Source organism: Rhinatrema bivittatum, chromosome 9 (genome assembly GCF_901001135.1).
Source record: "Rhinatrema bivittatum chromosome 9, aRhiBiv1.1, whole genome shotgun sequence".
In the NCBI taxonomy this organism is placed as follows: Eukaryota; Metazoa; Chordata; class Amphibia; order Gymnophiona; family Rhinatrematidae; genus Rhinatrema; species Rhinatrema bivittatum.
In genome coordinates, this window is record NC_042623.1 from 133,468,053 (window position 1) to 133,485,848 (window position 17,796).

Here is a 17,796-nt window from a genome sequence, read left to right on the forward strand (position 1 = left end):
AGTTGGATATGATTTACTAAAGGAGCAACAGTACTTTAGACCAATGCTTCTCAAACTTTTATGCCAGAGGCCAACTGGACCCAGCTGCCTAATCATATGGGCCACTACTGCTACTGACCTTGCACTCATGTCTTGGCCTGCACAGGCCGCTGCTGCCACCATAGCTCTTTCCCCCATCATTCCTCTGTCAGCCAGCCAGCCATCTAATCTCCCTTTACCAAGCCACCCCATGTTATTGCCTCACACACTAACATCAGCCATCCACCTTCTCTCCCCAACTACAGTATGTCTCTCTCTCTCCTCATATTAAATTAATTACATTATAGATAAGTACATAATATTTGCCATACTGGGTCAGACCAAAAGTCCATCAAGCCCAGTATCCTGTTTCCATCAGTGGCCAAAACAGGTCACAAGTACCTGGCAGGATCCCAAAGTGTAGATAGATTACATGCTGTTTATCCCAGGGATAAGAAGAGGATTTTTGCAACTCCACCTTAATAATGGTTTATGGATGTTTCCTCTGGGAACTTGTCCAAACATTTTTTTTTAAATACAACTACACTAATAGCTTTCACCACATGCCCTGGCAATGAATTCCAGAGCTTAATTATGCATTGAATAAAAAAAAAATTCTCTTACTAGTTTTAAATATATCACCTAGTAACTTAATTGTGTGTCCCCCTGGACTTTGTACTCTTTGAAGGGGAAAACCAATTAACCTTCCACTCATTTTATAGACCTGTGTCATATCTCCCCTCAGCCATCTCTTCTCCAGGCTGAAGAGTACTAACCTCTTTAGCATTTCCTCATAGGGGCACTCTCCATCCCCTTTATCATTTTTGTTGCCCTTCTATGTATCTTTTCTAATTCTGCTATATCCTTTTTGAGATGCGGTGACCAGAACTGCGCAGAATATTCAAGATGACGTTGCACCGTGGAGCAATACATAGACATTATGATTCTGTATTTTATTCTCTATTCATTTCCTAATAATTCCTAGCATTCTATTTGCTTTCTTGGCAGCTGCTGCACACTGAGCAGATGATTTCATTGTTTTATCAATGATGCCTACATCTTTTTCCCAAATGGTTACTCCTCATGTGTAGCTATAATTTGGGTTTCTATTTCCAATGGGCATCACTTTGCACTTATCCACATTAAATTTCATTTGCCATTTGCATGCCCAGTCTCCTGGTTTTGCAAGGTCCTCTTGCAATTTCTCACAATCCTCTTATGATTTAACAACTTTGAATAATTTTGTGCCACTCATAAATTTGATAACCTTACTCATTGTTCCCATTTCCAGGTTGTTTATAAATTTATTAAAAAGCAGTGGTCTCAGAACAAATCCCTGGGGCACTATTCAACTTTCTCCATTGGGAAAATTTACTATTTAGCCCTAATTATAGTTTTTTATCTTTTAACTAGTTGGCAGTTCACAATAGGACACTGCCTCCTATTGCATGGCTTTAATTTCCTAAGAAGTCTCTCATGAGGAACTTTGTCAAATGCTTTCTGGAAATCCAGATGCACTCTATCAACTGACTCACCTTTAACCACATGTTTATTTATGCCCTCAAACAAAATGTAGCAGGTCGGTGAGACAAGACTTCCCTTTGCTAAATCAGTGTTGGCATTGTCCCATTAAACTGTGCCTATCTATATGTTCAGCAGTTTTATTCTTCATGATAGTTTCTGCCATTTTGCCTGGCACAGGCATCGGGCTCACTGGTCTGTAGTTTCCTGGATCACCCTGAGATCCTGTTTTTGAAATTGACATTATATTGGCACCCCTCCTGTTTTCAGGTTGACAATTTTAATGATAGTTTACAAATTATTAATAGCAAGTCAGCAATTTCTTTTTTCAGTTCTTTCAATACTCTGGGATATAAACTATCTGATCTAAGTGATTTGCTACTATTTAGTTTGTCAATTTGCCCTATCACAATTTCCAGGTACACTGAGATTTGTTTGTTCTTCTGAATCATCAACTTTGAATTTCATTTCTGGCATGGGTATCTCTCTTTCTCCCAGGACAAGCAGGATGGTGTCACGGAACACTTTTGTCAAAATTTCTAGAGCTTTGACTGGCATACTGAGCATGCCCAGCATGCCACTAACCCTGTGGCCACACGGGGTCCCCCTTCAGTCTCTCTTTTTTCGGCGCAGCTGGGTTACTTCATATCCCCATCACTGGGGTCCCCCATCGCGCTTTGACTCCTCCGACGTTCGGTGAGTTTTTCGTGATCAAATGGTCTGTTCCCGTTTTTCACCTCACAGTGATGACGACCACCGACCGCACACTGCCTATTTTTAACAATGGCGACGGTTTTTAGGAAGTGTCCCGAGTGCCCACGGACAATGTCCACAATGGACCCACACACTAGTGCCAGAGCTTTGCCCAGATGACCCCCAAAGGCTGGCGCACCTGCCTGGAGAAGATGGAGCATTTGTTTGGGCCCAAACAAAACGCTCCATCAACTTCAATGCTGGGTGCATTAAGTTGAGGGGGTCATCTGAACTAAGTCCCTCTCCATTGCAGCCCTTCTGGGAGGAAAGAGAAGCAGGAAAACGACCTTTGCCAGCATCGACTCACTCTAAGTCTCCCGCATCGTCATCCTCGGCGCCGGAGAAGGACCAGGCCGAGCACCGCAGCAAGCACAGACACCGGCACTGACAGCACCAACACCAGAGCAGTATCGGCCTCGGCAGAGCCACCTCTGAAGAGGGCCCGGGGAGAGAAGCCCCCATCCTCCTCTGGACCTGGGTCCCCGAGGCGTTCTCCACCGATATCTGCACCGAACCTCCACGTACCCCCGTGGAAGCTCCGGTGGTGTCTAGCCTGCCTTCCACCCTGGGTGCTGTGTTATCCATGCCAGCCTTTAGGGAGGAGTTGGACTATGTACTTCAACAGGCAGTGCTGAACGCCCTTCGGGGCTTCCAGTTGCCACCGGCGCCAGCTCCCATACCAGCGCCCTCCATGTTGGCACCGCTCCTCATGCGCCTGGACACCCTTATCGGTGTCCTGCCATCGCAACCCGATCCATCGGGTCCTTTAGTACCAAGCCAACCATCAATGCCTCCCCTGGTATCAATACAGATTCCGGTTTCTTTGGAGGAAGAAGATGCACCACCGATGCCAGAACCCATTCTGGGACAGTCAGGAATGTCGGTGCCTCTGCGCCCTTCCCTAACATCTGTGCCGGCACCATCTGCCTCAGTGCTGCTCCCTCCATTGGTGCCGCCTTCCCGTCCCCTTGGGTCTGGTTTTTCTCCCTCCATCTGGAGATCCGTGGGTGAAGGAGAGCCCCCATATAATCCATGGGACGATGCCTCTTCTGACCATTCCTCACATGCTTCAGAGGAACTTCTCTCAAAGCCTTCACCCCCGGAAGAGAGGCAATGCTCATCTCCAGAAGACCTCTCCTTTGCCAGTTTTGTCAGAGAGATATCTGAAAACTTTCCATTTAAACTTTTAACGGAGGAGGACGCTAGACACAAAATGTTAGAGGTCCTGTAGTTTGTGGATGCCCCAAATGAGGTTATGGCAATCCCGGTGCACCGCCTCTGGGAACACCCAGGTACAGTGCCTCTGGTCAACAAAAAGACCGACGCAACCTTCCTAGTACAGCAAGCCTTGGGGTTTCAAAAGAGCTAATTACCCCACCAATCTGTAGTTGTGGAATCAGCCCAGAGGAAAGCTAAAAGGACCCGTCCTCACTCCTCTGCACCTCCTGGAAAAGGCCAGAAGGCATTAGACACCTTAGGCCGCAGGGTCTTTCAAGGGTCCATGTTAATCGCTCACATAGCAGTGTACCAACTTTACATGACCCAAGACAATAGAAATCTCTGGAAACAAGTCCAGGAATTTTCAGAAAACCTGCCACAGCAGTTCCAGGAGGGCTTAGCCTCCATCCTCCAAAAAGATTTGGAAGCTGGAAAGCATGAGGTCAGAGCGGCCTATGACTCTTTCGAGACAGCATCCAGAGACTCTGCAGCGGGCATTAGTGCCAGACCGTTGGGCCTGGCTCAAGGCCTCCGACCTGCGCCCAGAGGTACAGGACAAATTGGATGATCTCCCCTGTACAGGAGAAAATCTGTTTGGGGACAAGATTCAGGACCATCACGAAACCTTACGTCAGCTGTCCACTGCCATCTTGGATGCCCCTTCCGCAACCCGTAAAGGCCCGCGTAGGGACACCAGGAAACAGTTTTACCAGCCATGGAAGTATTAAACTTCTGCATCCCGTCCTTGCACAATCCGGCACTCTCAGAGAACTCAGCCTCGTCAACAGAGAGGGCTCCTAGACCTCACCCAGCTCCCCAAGCAGGACCTGCAGTGGGTTTTTGACTGGCATCCATCTAGCAGCAGCCCCTCCCCCCCCCCCCCCCCCACCCCTTGACCACTAATTCACCGGTGGGAAGCCGCCTGTGTCACTTAGTATTCAATTGGTGCCTGATCACCACTGACCAATGGGTATTGTCCATCACCCATGGTTACAACCTAAATTACCTCACTGTGGCCTCAGACTTCCCACCTGCCCCAGCGTGGAGCCTGAATGATCACACAGCACTCCTCGAGTCAGAACTCTCGGCCCTACTGACAGCCAGAGCCGTAGACAACTTTCAGTGGGAAAAGTGGTTCTACTCTCGTTATTTTCTTATCCCAAAGAAAACCGGAGGCCTCCACCCTATCCTCAATCTTCAGGCTTTAAATAGATTCCTCCGCAAGGCGCGCTTCAGGATGATGTCCTTGGGCACCGTGCTCCCACTTCTTCATCAAGGGGATTGGCTCTGCTCGCTGGATCTACAAGACGCTTATGCCCACAACGTGATGTTTCCTCCCCATCGAAAATATCTGCAATTTGTAGTGGGACACCGGCACTTCCAGTACAGAGTACTACCATTCGGCCTTGCCTCGGCGCCCCGAGTGTTCACCAAGTGCTTGGCAGTCGTAGCAGCTCAGTTGCGATGCAGGGGCGTCCATGTCTTCCCATATCTGGACAATTGGCTTCTCAAAAGCCCGTGTATAGAAGGAGCCCTACACTCCCTCCACCTGACAGTATGACTGCTCCAGTCACGGTTTTCTGATAAATTTTCCGAAATCCCATTGGACCCCATCCCACCAACTTTCCTTCATTGGAACAGATCTCGACGCCACAGTGGGCAAAAGCATTCCTCCCCAGCGAACGCACAACCATACTATCCAACTTGTCCACCTTCGTCCGCCGCCAGCAGACTGCCTCCGCTCACCTGCTCCTCAAGTTGTTGGGACATATGGCATCAACAGTTCACGTTACCCCAATGGCCCGTCTAGCCATGAGAGTCACGCAATGGACACTAAGATCCCAGTGGACTCAAGCCACTCAGGAACTCTCAGTGGTTGTTCAAATAACCAACCAGCTTCGACAGTCCCTCGCTTGGTGGACACACGAGACCAATTTGCGCAAAGGCCTTCCCTTCCAGCCACCGGCTGCTCAGGTGACCTTGACTACAGATGCCTCCAGCCTAGGCTGGGGAGCCCATGCAAACAGCATGCAAACTCAAGGTCTGTGGTCCAGAGCCGAAGCGTCCTGCCAGATCAATTTCCTGGAACTCCGAGCGATGCGGTATGCCCTATACGCATTCCAGGACTGCCTGTCCAACAAGGTCATTTTGATCCAAACGGACAACCAGGTAGCCATGTGGTACCTGAACAAGCTAGGGGGCATGGGCTCTTACCTGCTCTGCCAAGAGGCGGTGCAGATTTGGGCCTGGGCCCTGTCGCATTCCATGCTTCTGCAAGCCACCTACCTGGCAGGCACAGAGAATGTGATGGCAGACCGCTTCAGCCAGACTTTCCAACCCCATGGGTGGTCCCTACATCCCTCTGTAGCCAGCAGGATCTTTCACCGGTGGGGTCAGCCAGACATCGATCTCTTTGCGTCCTATCACAACCGCAAAGTGGAACAATTCTGCTCCCTACACAGGGACCAAAGGACACCAGCTCAGGATGCCTTCACCTGAGCTGGTGTCCTTCGCCTGAGTATGAATCTACCATATGCGTACCCTCCGATACCGCTCATCAGCAAGACTCTCGTGAAGCTACAACAGGACCGAGGCTCATTGATCCTCATAGCCCCACACTGGCCGTGACAAGTCTGGTTTCCCATACTCCGCAACCTCTCTGTCCAGGAGCCCATTTGCCTGGGCACAGCCCCTGACCTCATCACACAGGATCAGGGCAAACTGCGCCATCCGAACCTCCAGTCCCTGTCCTTTGACAGGCCTTGAAGTTGAAAGGTTAGTTCTACGATCCCTCGACCTTTCTACTAATGTCTCACAGGTCCTCGTAGCTTCACAGAAGCCTTCTACGAGGAAGTCTTATCGGTCAAAGTGGAAGAGATTCTCCTCATGGTGCACGCAAGAAGGTCTTGACCCCTTCTGCCCCACACCAAAGCTCCTGGACTACCTCTTGCACCTCTCGGAGTTTGGTCTCCAAACTACCTCCGTCCGGGTGCACCTGAGTGCCATAGTGGCTCACTATCAAGGAATGGGGATGCTCCGGTAACAACGCAACCCCTGGTAGGCTGCTTCATGAGAGTCTTACTACAGCTAAAGCCTCCACTATGTCCCCCTGTTGTGGCCTGGGACGTTGATGTTGTGCTGGCATGGCTCATGCGGCCTCCGTTCGAGCCCCTGTACTCCTGCATGCTAAAACATCTCACCTGGAAAGTCCTTTTCCTGGTGGCTATTACATCCACTCGAAGAACCAATGAGCTGCAGGCCCTCGTGACCTATCCTCCATACACAAGGTTCCTCCATGACAAGGTGGTATTGCGCACTCACCCTAAGTTTTTGCCGAAAGTAGTGACTGACTTCCACCTAAATCAGTCCATTATACTGCCCACCTTTTTTCCAAGACGACACTCTCATCCAGGTGAGAGGGCTCTGCATTCCTTGGACTGTAAGCATGCACTTGCTTTTTATTTAGACCGCATCACAGCCCACAGGCAGTCCACCCAACTCTTCTTCTTTGATAAGAATAGACTTGGGGTTGCGGTGGGCAAGCAGACTGTCTAACTGGTTGGCGGACTGTATTGCTTTCTGCTACCAGCAAGCAGGCCTTCCACTCGAGGGATAAGTAAAGGCGCACTCTGTACAGGCCATGTCAGCGTCAGTAGCACACTTTCGATCAGTGCCTATTGCCGACATCTGCAGGGCCGCAACATGGAGCTCCCTCCACACCTTCACAGCCCATTACTCTCTGGACCAGAATGGTAGACAAGATAGCGTCTTTGGGCAGTCTGTCCTACGTAATTTGTTTCCCAAGTAGGAACCCATCTCTTCCTACCTTGGGCCCAGTGTGAGTTTGTCTGCCCCATTGTTGCCAACAGCACCCCAGTCGTTGTGCCTGTTGCACATGGTTGGATGCTAGTTGGCCTAGTTTATTTCGGGAGCAGCCTGTAGCTTGCTATTCACCCATCTGTGAGGACTACCATCCTGCTTGTCCTGGGAGAAAGCAGAGTTGCTTACCTGTAACAGGTGTTCTCCCAGAACAGCAGGATGGTAGTCCTCACAAAACCCACCCACCACCCCGTGGAGTTGGGTTCGATTTCGTTTTCTTATTTTATTTTTCGCTCGTACTTTACTATAAAACAAAACTGAAGGGGGACTCCGTGTGGCCACAGGTTTAGTGGCATGCTCAGTGTGCCAGTCAAAGTTCTAGAAACTTTGACAAGTGTCCAGTGAAAAGGCTTCATCTGATGATGTCACCCATCTGTGAGGACTAACATCCTGCTGTCCTGGGAGAACACCTGTGACAGGTAAGCAATTCTGCTTTCTCCAACAAAAAATGAGGTGCAGGGGATATATATCCATATATAGAGGATAATAAAATTCTAATTCACTTTCTAATTTTTATTATTTTTATAGGAGAATGGTATCAGAACAAGTGGGTGCTGAGAATGTTAATCCACTGTCTCCTGTCTGCAATGAGCTTCAAACAATATCAGTGTTACACATCAATTTTGAAATCATTTACCAGACCCCTTTTTTGTAAAGAAAAAATTCAATGCATGCTTGTTAACCACATTAAAAAAAAAAAGTATAAATCTGCTGAAAAGTCTTATCTAAATTTTAATTCTCAAAACATGTTATGGGAGATTGCTGACATAATATTAACCTAATCCAACATGATCCATGTTTCAGCATATCCAATGCCTTCATCAGGGGTTAAGCAAGCACATCTCTGAAAGATATAAAATCAAAGTCAAACAAAATCATAATTCAGACATAAAATTAAATATCTTGATAAAGTTCCGTATCTTACCACAAACACACACTCAATGTAGCAAAGGTTACTCAAAAATAGTGTAACGCTCATAACAACGCTCTACCAACCTCCTATTTAAAAACCAATCTACCAAACAAATGATTTCCCCACAAAAGATAAAGCACCAGTCAAAAGCACGGTTTAACATGTTCAACTAGCAGCAAGCACAAATCCTCTGCACAATTTGTCTACAAAGTGGCTAATCACAAAGCATCATAATCAAACTTGGTAGACCAGCTTTACTATTCTTCCCTTCCACAGAACAGTGACCAGTCAGTCTCATTTTTTAACCCATTAGTTTCCACAGTATTAAAATAATAAATACATCTCTGTTCCTTCTGCAGTAATAAATCAGAATTCCTCCCTTGGGTTCACTGTTCCAGTTGTTCAGTAACCGCAAAAGTGAGATCTTCAAGTGAGTCTTTTAAAGCTATACAATGTTTTACCAACAGAGCTTCAATGCGACCCCGTATAATCACGCTTCAGTGTTCAATTATCCGAACATGTAAAGAAAATTTAGTTTTTCCAATGTTTAGCAAACAGATGACATATATTTCCTCACAAGAAGAGCAGGCTGTAAACTTCCACAAAATAAAATGATCTGATTTAGAAATGGGTAAATCATTATCCAGAAAAGGTTGATCACATATTGAGCATTGGTTACAGCAGAAATAGCCTGTCAAAGCCACTGTATTGTTTCTGAACCACCACTTTCACAATATTCAGAATGTACAATGCAATCTTTTATGGTCATGACAAAAAGCAAACATAGGGCTTGATTCAAAAATAAGGTGCAGCTCAGATATGGGCCAATGTCTCCTAATACTTTGGTGAATTTGAGATACTTGAGGAAAATACAGAAGCATAAAAGTAACACCTGTCTTCAAATGTGATCTAGAGGGTTGAAAAAGTAAATTATGGCTCATTCACCGGGCTCTCTTATAGGTTTTCTCAAAAGATAAGAAGGCCAAACCGTACTGTTCAGAATTATATATCATCTCTCTTGCTTTATACTCTTTTAAATTAGAGCACAAACATCTCAAATGGAGAAATTACTCAAAAGATAGATTTGAGATGATGAGGATGACAATTGGAAAAATGGAGCAGAGTATTTCTAGTGGTAGGTTTTCTGTATATGGTAAATTCAAAGCCACATTTTAAGGTGCGAAGGTGGCAGACCTCACGCGTCACCTAGATAGGATTTTAGTCAGTGCTGGGGAGGAGCCAGCTGTCGTGGAACATGTGGGAGGGAGGTTCTGGAAGCCAAATTTAGACTCTTAGGTAGAAAACTTAAATCCAGAACATCCAGGGTAGCATTCTCTGAAATGCTCCCTGTTCCACGCGCAGGTCACCAGAGGCAGGCAGAGCTCCGGAGTCTCAATGTGTGGATGAGACGATGGTGCAAGGAAGAGGGATTCAGTTTTGTTAGGAACTGGGGAACCTTTTGGGGAAGGGGGAGTCTCTTCCGAAGGGATGAGCTCCACCTTAACCAGGGTGGAACCAGACTGCTGGCGCTAACCTTTAAAAAGGAGATAGAGCAGCTTTTAAACTAGAACAAAGGGGAAAACCGACAGTCGCTCAGGAGCGCATGGTTCGGAGAGAGGTATCTTCAAAGGATACTAATGATGCATTAGAATTAGGTCATCCAGACAGTGAGGTTCCAATAATAAGAAAAGTAGTCCAAGGGCCTGTAACTAAAAACTCACCTGAGCTAAAAAAATTCTAACTTATCCCTATCAATTAAAAAGCAGAATGAAAATACAAACGAAAAACAAACTTTGAAATGTTTGTATGCTAATGCCAGAAGTCTAAGAAGTAGGATGGGAGAATTAGAATATATAGCAGTGAATGATGACATAGACTTATTTGCATCTCAGAGACATGGTGGAAGGAGGACAACCAATGGGACAGTGCTATACCGGGGTACAAATTATATCGCAATGATAGAGAGGAGCACCCGGGAGGCGGTGAGGCGCTTTATGTCCGGGATGGCATAGAGTCCAACAGGATAAACATCCTGCATGAGACTAAATGCACAATTGAATCTTTATGGGTAGAAATCCCTTGTGTGTCGGGGAAGACTTTAGTGATAGGAGTATACTACCGTCCACGTGGTCAAGATGGTGGGACTGATAGTGAAATGCTAAGAGAAATTAGGGAAGCTAACCAAATTGGTAGTGCGGTAATAATGGGAGACTTCAATTACCCCAGTATTAACTGGGTAAAAGTATCATCGGGACACGCTACAGAGATAAAGTTCCTGGATGGAATAAATGATAGCTTTATGGAGTAATTTGTTCAGGAACCGACGAGAGAGGGAGCAATTTTCGACCTAATTCTTAGTGGAGCACAGGATTTGGTGAGAGAGGTAACAGTGGTGGGGCCGCTTGGCAATAGTGATCATAATATGATCAAATTTGAATGAATGACTGGAAGGGGGACAGTAAGCAAATCCACGGCTCTCGTGCTAAACTATCAAAAGGGAAACTTTGATAAAATGAGAAAAATAGTTAGAAAAAAACTGAAAGGAGCAGCTACAAAAGTAAAAAGTGTGCAAGAGGCATGGTCATTGTTAAAAATTATCATCCTAGAAGCACAATCCAGATGTATTCCACACATTAAGAAAGGTGGAAAGCAGGCAAAACGATTACCGGCATGGTTAAAAGGGGAGGTGAAAGAAGCTATTTTAGCCAAAAGATCTTCATTCAAAAATTGGAAGAAGGATCCAACAGAAGAAAATAGGATAATGCATAAATATTGGCAAATTAAATGTAAGACATTGATAAGACAGGCTAAGAGAGAATTTGAAAAGAAGTTGGCCTTAGAAGCAAAAACTCACAGTAAAAACGTTTTAAAATATATCCGAGGAGATCACATGATGTGCTGAGCCGTGAGGACGTGCGGACCTCAGGCTCTCAGGCCCCCCCACCCATCGCGGCCCATCGCAGCGCGAAAATTGCTTTTCGTCCTTCTTTTGAGCTTTACCCGGTCTTAATTGCATGTCCTCCATCCGCACCTGGTGCAAGCACTCGCCGGTAATGACCACCAAAGGAGGGAGGAGAGAAAAAGACAAACCGCGGGCTCCCGAAGCTAAAATGGCGGACAACGGCGCGGGTGAGTCGGCCCCGGACCCCCCGGCCCTAACTCTCATGGACATTAAGGCCGGTATTAAAGAGGCACTCGATGAAAAATGGTCCTTGCTACACGCGGAGCTGGGGGAGGTCCGGGACTCTATTGCGGCACTGCAGCCCCGTCTTGATCAGCTTGAGGCGCGGGTGTCGGGGGTGGAAGATGGCGCCGGGGCAGTGTCGAGCAACGTGGCGAATCACGCGAAACTACTTACGGCGCTCACACAAAAGGTGGAGGACTTGGAGAACCGTGCCTGTCGGGACAATTTGAGGTTCCTGGGCTTTGCAGAAGATATTGCTGAAACAACACTTTGCCCCTTACTTGAGGCCTGGTTACCGGAGGCCCTAGAGCTGCCTGCGCTCAGCGGGAAATTGGTGGTAGAGAGAGCACACCAGCTAGGCTCCCGTCCTGCTGCTCCGGGCCGGCCACGCTTAATTATCGCTAAAATCTTAAACTCAGCCCATAAAGCTGAGATCTGGCGGGCGTCCCGTAATAAATCGCCGCTCACATATCAAGGCAAAACTATACGGATATTCCAGGACTTCTCCTCTGCAGTCTCTGAGGCCCGGCGGCGTTTCTCGCCTCTCTGCACTGCGCTTCACAACCGAGGGGTAAAGTTTTCCCTCCTGTACCCGGCTCGCCTTCGGCTGTGGCACGACAACGCTGCGCACACCTTTGACTCTCCGGATCAAGCTCAGCAATTTGTTGACAAGCTGCCTTGAGAGAGCCCGGAGCAGGCCGTGTGCTATCCAACACACCCATGGAGTGGTGGTGCTTCTACTGTCCACAATCGAGGAGTTTTTTTTTTTAAACTGACTTTTTGCTGTACCAGGCCTGGTCTGCAGTATGTTTGTGCATTTTTCTGGGGTCTGGTTACACTGCACCTGACTGCTGGCTGTGGTCCTACAGGCCTACAGTGTACAATTCCTTTGGTTGTGGACCTGTGAGTGGGCGTCCGGTTGACGCAGAGTTAGCTTTTATTGTATGTTGTTTGCAATTAAGAGTTGTTCATGTTAATTTCCAACTGGGGTGGACCTGTACACATCTCTACGGATCTCTAGCCTTCTTTATGAAGGCACGGGTGGTGGGAACGTGGGGACAGGGAACTGGGGCACCACAGGTGTCGGGGGGGGGGAAGGGTAGGGGGGCGGAAGGGAGGAGGGTGCGGGGAAGGGTCGTAGTGGGGTGGGGGGTTTGGAAGGGGAGGGACGGGGGCGACCATGTACAAATGTGGGGGTTTTGTGTAATGGAGGTGAATGTATTTTTTGTATTGACTCAGGGAGGCCTATGGATGGGGAGGGTGTCTGGCTTGCTCTTGAGCGCCCAGTTGCAGTACGGGGGGGCCTCGGCTGGGAGGGCCCTCTCCGTTCTAATTATATCACACTTTATGGTTTCTATACCTGTAGTTGTCTATCATGAGTAAACCCACAAAGTTACTCTCTTGGAATGTGTGCGGTCTTCACTCGCCCATCAAGCGCACGAAAGTGCTCTCCTTGCTTAAAAGACAATCCGCGGAGGTGGCTTTCTTACAGGAGACCCACTTAACGGATGACGAGCATGCAAAGCTTCGTAGGACCTGGGTGGGAGAGGTACGGTATGCCTCGGCCTCCTCCAAATCAGCGGGGGTGGCTATTCTATTCCACAAACAGCTCCCCATTACCATCCGCACGGAAATTAAGGACCCCCTAGGGCGTTATATCATTTTGGTCACAGACCTGTTTAACTGCACGGTGGTATTTTGTAATGTCTATGCGCCCAATACCTATGATCCCCGTTTTTATAGGGGTCTGTTTACGCATCTATTACCCTATCTATCAGACATCTTGATTGTTGGAGGGGACTTTAACACAGTCCGAGACCCTCAGGTGGATGCCTCCCGGAGCCGGGGATGGGATTCGGGTGCCGGGAGGGGTCCCACATTGTTGGAATCCCAATTACAACTCCTTGATGTTTGGAGGACGTTGCACCCGATGGAGCGTGACTTTACGCATCTCTCGAGGGCACATGGTTCCTTTGCTAGACTTGACTATTTCCTTATGAGTACGCACGCTTTCCATTGTATACAGGAGGCGGGCATTGAGAGCATAGTTGTTTCAGACCATGCCCCAGTGTGGATGGAGGTGAGGTTTCAGCCCCCCGCCGCGTCGCAACGACACTGGCGCTATCCCTATTACCTAGCCCGGGATGAGAAGTTCAAGGAATTTCTCATACTTAAGTGGAAAGATTATGTGGCCAATAACCATATTCATGAAACTCAACCCATTTTATTTTGGAATACCGCTAAAGCGGTTTTACGCGGCGAAATTATATCTTATACTGCCCAGCGGCGTAGGGTCCTGGACCGCCGCATTCTGGACCTGAGCGCACAGGCGCGGCGGGCCAGGGTCACTTGGATCCGTTCCCATTTGGCGGCAGACAAGGCTATATATCTGACTAGCCAGCACGCTCTCAATGCTCTGCTACATCAACGTGCGAAGAAAAGTTATCTATATTATCAATACAAATTATATCAGTACAGTAATAAGGCAGGAAAACTGATGTCTAATCTAATAAAATCCACCAGGCGCAGCCGCTATATTCCGGCACTCCGCACATCATCTGGGACGGTGGTTCGGGATACCCCCACTATTTTAAAGAGTTTTAGGGATTTTTACTCCTCGCTGTATTCCTCTGAGGGGGGGGGCCCGGGTGATTGTCAGAGGTTTTGTGAGGGCTTGTCCCTCCCCCAGCTGACCCTTGCACAGAAGGAGATGCTTAATGCTCCTATTTCCCAGATAGAAGTTTCCGCGGCCATCCACAGTTCTAAGGCTTTCAAGGCCCCAGGCCCCGATGGGTTCTCAGCGGAATTCTTTAAATTATTACGGGAGTCTGTGTCCCAACCATTAGCGCTGGCTTTTACAGAGTTGGTGGGTCGGGGCTCCTTTCCTGCCCATGATAACTTGGCCCATATTATCCTGATACCCAAGCCTGGAGGGGACCCCTTACTGACTGCCTCGTATCGCCCCATCTCCCTGTTAAATTATGATCATAAATTACTGGCTAGGATTTTGGCGGAGAGATTGGCTACCTGCATGTCTTCTTTAGTTGGGGAAAATCAGGCGGGTTTTGTACGCCAAAGATATGCCTTGTCTAACATCCTAGCGGCTATGACTCTGAGCCAACGAATGTCCTGCCCTTACCTTGCTATCAGTTTTGACGCTGGAAAAGCGTTCGACAGGGTGGAATGGAGGTATTTGTTTTATGTTTTGCAACACATGGGTTTTGAGGGTTTCTTTTTGCGGGCTATTCAACTTTTATATACAGCCCCTCGAGCACGCATCGTGGCTAATGGCTCGCAATCGGAGGAGTTTGTGGTAGAACGGGGGACCAGACAGGGATGCCCGCTTTCTCCTCTCCTCTTCCTGCTGCAATTGGAGCCCCTGCTACACAAGATCGATGACACTCGGGAGGTCCGGGGTCTTTATATGGAATCTGGGATTTTTAAATATGTGGCCTTTGCAGACGACTTACTTATTTTCCTCACCCATCCCCGCACATCCCTGCCGCCACTCTTACAGTTGTTAGGGACCTTCGGGACCTTTTCTGGGTTTCGGCTTAATGAGGCCAAATCTTTTGCCTTGGCCTATCCGCCCACATTGAGAGACACTTGGGGGGCTGGGTTTCCGTTCCAATGGGCTGGAGATACTATTCGTTATCTGGGGGTATACCTTCCCTCGAACCCAGACTTAGTCTACCATGCTAATGTACCCCGACTCCTTCATCTCACCCAAACCACGCTTACCACATGGAGGTCTCTCCCTCTCTCATTAACGGGACGAGTTGCCTTGTTTAAAATGGTACTGCTCCCCAAGTGGCTTTACTTATTGCAGAACTTACCGTTATTTTTGCATAAACGAGACATTGCCCGTATAGAGGGAGTCCTGCGCCGTTTCCTGTGGAGGGGTGGCCGGTCTAGGCTTCCCCTCCGGTGGCTACAAAATGCTTGGGGGGGTGGTGGGCTGGGGGTGCCTGACCTCGCCCATTATAATCTTGCCTGTAATATGCGGATTCTACGCAATTGGTTACAGGGCACCTCCCATTATGCTCCCCTGTCCTTGGATCGGACCCTGCTATATCCACTGACTCCTGCTTACGTGTTGCAGGCCAGAGCGTGTTGTCTCCCTTTTGTTATAAAGCATTTGGCGACCGCTCGGCCGCTCCGACAATCTTGGAGCCGTCTCACTCGGCTTTTGAAGATTCCCAACATTTGTGCTTATTTCCTGCCCCTTAGGGGCAATGTTGAGTTTCAGCCGGGTTCCCAGTCTACCATGTTCTGGATATGGGAAGCCAAGGGGGTGACCTATTTGGGCCACTTATGGACACCAGAGGGGGCGTTAATGCAGTTTCATGATTTTCAAATTCTTTATGATTTGGGCCCCTCTCATGTGTTTCCCTTTTTACAAGCCCATCACTATCTTAAGTCCTTACCTCAGGCTACAAAGGACATAGCCACTTATAAGTCTCTCGATGATATATTTCATTTTGGGGTAACAGCTACACCCTCCCTGTCACGCTACTATAGGGCCCTTCAACAACGGGCCCAGGTAGAGGTCTGCTCTACCCTGGTTACGCGCTGGCATGCTGATGGTGAGTTTCAACTCACTGGTTTTATTTTACGTGTTTGTTTTCGGCGCATAGCCAGGATCTCTACCAACATGTATTATAGGGAGATGCAATACAAGTTTTTAACTCGGGCCTACATATCTCCCCAGAGAGCCCATCAACTGACCGTAGCTTCCACACCGTTTTGTGTCCGTTGTCACGGAGTGGTGGGCAACTTGTCTCATGGTTTTTGGACGTGTCCTGGGATACGAGAGTTTTGGCGCCGGATTGCGGACTATTTAGCAGATCTGATAGATGTGGCGCTGCCTATATCCCTCTTGTGGTTTTTATTTGGTTGCGTCTCACCTATTAGGGTTAGAGATCCTGGCTATCGCATGTTGCTACAAAAGGCGAGCTTGGTGGGAAAGAAGACAATTCTACTGACATGGCGATCTCCGGCAGCTCCCTCTTTTTGGACTTGGAGAAATCAACTTCATGCTATGATGACAATGGAAAGCTTGGAGGCCCGAGGTTCCCCTGGCCGTTGACGTCGTTTTGCTAGTATTTGGGGTCCGTATCTTCAACAATTACCACACCGAGCCAGGAGCATGGTGCTGAATGACTGATCACCCCTCTGTTGTGGACCGTACAACTGAGGCCGCCTTATACGACTTCCCATTACTATTATTGTTACTGTAACGCCCTCGGGGGGAGGGGGGGTGGGAGTTCTGTGCAGGGGGGGGGGAAACAGTTGTACCATGTTGGGTTCTTTGCGGAGGAAGATCTGAGTCTACTCTCTCCTGTATAGTACTGTTTTCTTCATAAAACCCAATAAAAACGTTTAAACATAAAATATATCCGAAGCAGAAAGCCTGTGAGGGAGTCAGTTGGACCGTTAGATGATCGAGGGGTTAAAGGGGCACTTAGAGAAGATAAGGCCATCGCGGAAAGATTAAATAATTTCTTTTCTTCGGTGTTTACTGAAGAGGATGTTGGGGAGGTACCCGTACTGGAGAAAGTTTTCATGGGTAATGATTCAGATGGACTGAACCAAATCACGGTAAACCTAAAAGATGTGGTAGACCTGATTGATAAACTGAAGAGTAGTAAATCACCTGGACCGGATGGTATACACCCCAGAGTTCTGAAGGAACTAAAAAATGAAATTTCGGACCTATTAGTAAAAATTTGTAACCTATCATTAAAATCATCCATTGTACCTGAAGACTGGAGATAGCTAATGTAACCCCCATATTTAAAAAGGGCTCCAGGGGAGATCCAGGAAATTACAGACCGGTTAGCCTGACTTCAGTGCCAGGAAAAATAATGGAAAGTGTTCTAAACATCAAAATCACAGAACATATAGAAAGACGTGGTTTAATGGAACAATGTTAGCATGGCTTTACCCAAGGCAAGTCTTGCCTCACAAATCTGCTTCACTTTTTTGAAGGACTTAATAAACATGTGGATAAAGGTGAACCGGTAGATGTAGTATACTTGGATTTTCAGAAGGCGTTTGACAAAGCTCCTCATGAGAGGCTTCTAGGAAAAGTAAAAAGTCATGGGATAGGTGGCGATGTCGTTTCGTGGATTGAAAACTGGCTAAAAGACAGGAAAAAGAGAGTAGGATTAAATGGACAATTTTCTCAGTGGAAGGGAGTGGGCAGTGGAGTGCCTCAGGGATCTGTACTGGAACCCATACTTTTCAATATATTTATAAATGATCTGGAAAGAAATACGACGAGTGAGGTAATCAAATTTGCAGATGA

General features: G+C 47.7%; 1 protein-coding gene across 2 annotated transcripts in view; it reads left to right on the forward strand.

Annotated features, from left to right (window-relative positions):
* The window catches only part of STAG1 (stromal antigen 1), an 815,655-nt gene that overhangs the window by 702,058 nt on the left and 95,801 nt on the right, over positions 1 to 17,796 (forward strand). The gene's annotated exons all lie outside the window — the stretch shown is intronic.